The following is a 5,678-nucleotide window of genomic DNA, read 5'->3' as shown; positions in this document are numbered from 1 at the left end:
CAAATGCTTGAACGCATAGCCGACCATATAGTTTTAGGTCATATTGTTTCTAAAAATGGAATAAAAGTAAATAAAGCTAAAATAGATAAAATAGTGTCTCTATCTATACCACGGACTGTCCGTGATATTAGGGCCTTTCTAGGCCATACAAGTTTCTACAGACGTTTCATAAAAGATTTTTCAAAAATAGCTAACCCTTTAACACAATTACTTTTAAAAGATGCCATTTTTTATTTTAATCATGACTGCAAATAGGCTTTTGAAATTTTGAAAGCCGTTTTAACCTCTGCAACTATCATACAACTACCAGACTGGTCAAAACCTTTTGAACTTATGTGTGATGCTAGTGATTATGTCGTTGGTGCTGTGCTAGGATAGAAGTTAGATAATAAATCCACATTTATTTTTTATGCTAATAAAACCTTAAATGATGCTCAACGTAATTACAGTACTACTGAAAAGGAATTTCTAGCCATTGTGTATGCCTTAGATAAGTTTCGTCCCTACTTAGTTGGTTCCACGACCATCGTCTATACAGACCATGTTGTGTTTCGGTACCTTCTCGCGAAGAAGGATGCTAAACAGAGCTTGATCCGTTGGATCCTTTTCCTAACTGAATTTAATTTGGAAATTAAGGATAAAAAAGGAGCTAAAAATGTAGTTGTAGATCACTTATTTAGGTTAACTAATGAGGATGACAGTGATTCCGAATCGATATCTGACTTTTTTCCGAATGAGTATCATTATTCAATTTTTTCTATACATGAGCGATGTCGTCGTCGTACGTCTAATGGTTAAGGACCTTCTTCTTCCCAGGGGTAGCTTATTTATTTTATATTTGTTGTGATGAATTTGATTTAGAATTATTTCTATTTTATAATAACTATTTAATTTCCGTACTTGTTTTAATTTTAGTACTTTAGTTTAATTAATTGTTAATTCATTTTTAGTTAAGTAGTTAGTATTTATTTGTTTATGTGATTATTCATCAATGCACGTATTGTTAAATTTAATACATGATTAATCACATATTTTAATTTTACCATATAGTTTAAAGTTGATATTCAGCATGTTTAGGTAATTTAATTGATCAATGTCATGAACCCCCCCTTTCAAATTGTTTGGGGGTGGTATATTTTAATATATGTGAACGTATGAAATTGCATGCCTTAAATCACATTTATATAAGTTTTGGGCCAAAATATAAGAACCCTTGGGCCTTGTTTAATTTAATTAGGATCTACAATGTAATTAGGTACCTAATATTTCAAGGAATTTCAAAGTTTTGCGGAATTTCATAGGCTAATCTAATAGAGAAACCCATTATATGCAACCCATGGGCCTTGTTTAATTTAATTGGGATCCATAATGTAATTAGGAATCTTAAATTTCGTGAAATGTCAAAATTTTAGGGAATTTTGGAGGCTAATCATATATAGAAATCCCAAAAATCTGAAATAGAATTCATGCATATGAAACTATTCTAAAAATGTATTTTTTTTCACATCTTTTATTTCAGCAACAATCCGGCCTTAGACTTAGCAACCAAACACTAAAAAGTCAATCTCTAAGCATGTAGTTTCATAACTGAAAAACCTAAACACATCCCTGCATCTCAGAGTGCGCACGCGCCTTATACAAGCACAAACTTAGCGCGCACCGCACTCGTATTAATTGGTATCTGCATTCTTACTCGCGCACCGCACCCACCCAAGGGTTATTCCATGCGTGCGCGCCCTCACCTCAAGCTTCTAGGCTTGGATTTCCAAGTTCTTCTTCTAACACTTCCAGTACTTAAGTTCATTACTTGTTTGTTATGACTAGTCCAAAAATTATACCGGAACAGTCTTTTTATGACTTGCTTGATAGTGACACTTATGGCTTTTATTTCGACGACATGATTAACCAATTAGGTTGGCACACTCTGTTGGTATATCCATGTGATACTTATTCACATCAACTTACTGCTTATTTCTATGATAATTGTAAATTTTTTAATAACCAAGATGGGGAACAAGTGTTCTCTATCACCATAAACAATGAAATCATGGATTTAAGAAAAAATTTGTTAGCATTGGCGCTAGGACTTTCTATGCCTCCTGGCCAAGATACATGGGATTACATGTCAGATAATGCCTTCTATTATAATTATGCATACTTCCAAGAGACTTATGGGGCGGGAGTTTTCCGTTTAGAAGACTAAGGCCAACATAACATAGCCCTTAAAAGTCTGTCCCTTAACGTAAGCTCTACTATGTTTTTTTATTATGCTCAATATATTAAGGGAATGCCGTTTTTCAACTGTGAATAGCGCCACTTGTAACGTCTTCCTTGCTTTAGCTGAGGGACGTATGCACTTTGATATTCTCAAAAGACTATAGTGTTTAGTGTAGCACGAGCCCATACAATGAGGCATGAGTACCTTCTTATGCCTGTTATGGTTTGCCGCATAATGCGATTCTTTTTCCCGAATTATGTGCACATTTCACTGATTGAGTTAAGGTTGATACAATACGCACAACCAATTCTATAGTCCATTCTTTACGTGCTATGGTTTGGCTTGGTTGGCGCCTACAACCTCACCTAGTTGCCCCATGCACCCCGTCCGACCAAATTGCACTAAATAGGTTGGCTAGGGTAGATGAAAAGAGAATGAAGGCATAGAAAGTAGTCATAGATATGCAAGACTTAAAGGAACCACATTTCATAAGTGAGGAGCAAACGGAGGAAAATGCATGATTCGAAACAACTATATATGGTAATATTTATAATTTTCTTGTTAGAGTCTGCTTATGTCCCAAGTGAATTTTATTTCCTTTTATCTCCATTATGGATGGAACTCATATAGGAGTTGCGTATGCATTTTAATTCTTTATACTTGTATCGTTTAACTTTCTTTTATAAGTGTTCCCATTTACAAGCACGTTTCTATAGTAGTCTCTATCCTTTATTTTCATTCCATACTTTGGGGACAAAGCATGATTCTGTTTGGGGGTGGTATAGAAACACATTGTAAATATTTAAACACATATTAAGTTGTATATTACGTATTAATTATTGTTTAAAATATAGAAAAAGCATAAAAATAGTTTATACTATGCACTTAGGATAATGGTATTATTTCCTTTTCCATGATGATATTGGTCTAAAAATCTCAAGTAGCAATAGAATTAAGCGTAGTTCTTAGAAACTTAGGTTAATACGTAGGTAATAGTCATTGCATCTTTTCATTAACATCTTGCATGAGCATGTATGAGTGTACTTGGCAGTATTTTTTTGAGACCTCACTACAAGAAAAAAGGTTTTATATCACTGTTAAAAACAATGACAAAAAGTCTTTTGTCACTATTTTTTTTTTCCAAAAATGTGCGGAGTGGGGGTCATTTATTTTTTTCCCAAAACCGTCACAAATATTTGTTCCAGACTAGTATGTATCTACTACATAAAATAGTAACAAAAACTTAAAAACTGTCACAACAAATCAAATCATTTGTGACACTTTTGAAAAATAGTAATGTAATTAACTTGGAACTATCACATAAAAGACAGCTAGTTATGATTGTTTACTTAAAACTGTGATAAATATACCTTTTTTTTTCAAAAAAAAAAAATAGTGAATACATGTGAAGCAAAAATTGCATTCCACATTGAATTAGACCTGCACACACACACACACACACATATATATATATATATATATATATATATATATATATATATATATATATATATATATATATATATATATATATATATATATATATATATATATATTTTTTTCTAAACAAACATAATCCATTAAGTTTCAAAATAGTATTCACAAACACTTATTCCGTTGAAACTTTACAAACCAAGATAGACTTGGATAACCGATGAGACCATATTTCACATAATCGATACACATAAGATTTCAGCAATACGCCATCTGTTTCGATTAATAACTCCTCCACCAGTCATATGATGATAAACACCTTCTTCTTCTTCTTCTTCTTCTTCTTCTTCTTCATTATCATTCAAAGACATTATTAATCCACACAGGAGTTTGCACCACACAGACAATCCCTAACAAAAAAAAATCAAAATGGAAAAAGAGTGAATGAAGTAAAAGAAACATGTCTATTTCTCATGGCATTAAGTCACAAGATGCACCAGCAGAGCCACAACATTGATCTACTCGCATTGTGTCTTGTGTAATGCAAATGAAAGAAAGTCAGCTGTTAGCCTGTTATAGATTTCTAGGGAGGTAATCTCTCACTTGAGGACCAAGCTCAAAATATGAGAAATTACCCCTGTATCCTAAGCATCTAGTAAAGATGCAAACCTTTCATAATTAGTTGCTTCAGACTTGGTTCTTGCGACAATTTGTTTCCCATCAGCTGCTAATCCAGCCACAGCCTGCATAGGGATTGGAATCAATTAAATAGGAAAATGCATGATAGTAGACTAAACTTTCCTTACAAAGAAACAAGTAACAACTTTTATAATTTATATACTTGATAGATGAATAAAGGAAGTGAATTACTAGTTGGTTTTAAGGAATATGTCATGTATTGTTTCAAGGAAAATAAAGAAACATACCATGCCAGAATGGTGATAAACAGAGTGAATTCTCCAATTATAACCAGGTAACGTCATCTTGGAAGAAATCAGCTTCTCCACACCCTTAATAAAAACATACATCAGATAAAATAATAAAGTTCCACTAGTGACCATGACAATCCCATCTTTGTATTTGATTCCAATAACAGTTCCACTGTTGTCAACGACTTTGGATAAAACAATATACAAACACTATGGCCTATAATAATAGAAACAAACAACTTTCTTCTTATCAGTAACCAACACACACACCTGCAAGAGTAACGTAATTGGTAGAAATTACTTGCCTTCAAAGAGAGCTCTAGCAACAAGCCAGAAATATGAACAACTCATCTAACCACACAACTTGGAAACAATGAAAACAGAAGAACCAAGCTTAAGGCCAGCAAAGAAAATAAGAGGAAGTTCATGAACAGTTTTCCTTTTAGGATGAATATCACATTTCAGTTCTTCAACAGCAAAAACAGTCTTATAAAACTGAACAACATCAACAAATAACTGTGGTGTGTCAACAAATAACTGGTTTCAAACCAAAGAAGCTCACACTCTTAGTAACACCAGAAACAACAACCTTGTTTCCATTTTCATTTTCACCATTGTGAAAATGAAACAACTTGAACAATCTCTTGTATTTATAGAGCGTGTGGACTGAAATTAGGAACCGTTATCAACAAAGCAACAAAAAAAAATCGGCAATTTACAAATCCCATACCAAATTCGCTTACAAAATTGGAAATGTTCACAAATCAAAATCCAGTCATGCCCTAATTAGATAATCCAAAAAGATGAAGAAGAAAATTGAAAAGAAACGCACAAAAATAAAAACCCTAACAAAATAATTGAAGAATTTGAACTTACCCATCGGTGAATGATAAAATGTAAATTAAATAGTTTTACTAATGAATAAAGCTCGCGAGAACTCTAAATGAAAGTAAAACTAAAACTACTTTGTTACTAGATTTATCAAAGATTTCTACTCTCAATCCTATTGAGATATAGTGGAGTAGATGATTCGTTCCACTCCTAGTTCTTTCACATGTAATTTTTCTAAGTCTAATCAATCTTAACTAAAGTCTAAT

General features: G+C 32.8%; 1 long non-coding RNA gene across 1 annotated transcript; it reads right to left on the bottom strand.

The window, feature by feature from the left end:
* Nucleotides 1–3,747: 3,747 nt before the first annotated feature.
* LOC147509643 (uncharacterized) lies at nt 3,748–4,650 on the bottom strand. The gene is made up of 2 exons (XR_015216597.1): nt 4,322–4,650; nt 3,748–4,062 (listed from the first exon to the last, which is right to left on the bottom strand). It is a non-coding gene; the product is annotated as an uncharacterized LOC147509643 (long non-coding RNA).
* Between the last annotated feature and the right edge of the window lie 1,028 nt (nt 4,651–5,678).

The sequence above is a fragment of the Coptis chinensis genome, chromosome 3 (assembly GCF_015680905.1).
Source record: "Coptis chinensis isolate HL-2020 chromosome 3, ASM1568090v1, whole genome shotgun sequence".
Classification (NCBI taxonomy): domain Eukaryota; kingdom Viridiplantae; phylum Streptophyta; class Magnoliopsida; order Ranunculales; family Ranunculaceae; genus Coptis; species Coptis chinensis.
The sequence above is the reverse complement of the archived record's forward strand: the minus strand, read 5'-3'. Positions and strand labels throughout refer to the sequence as shown.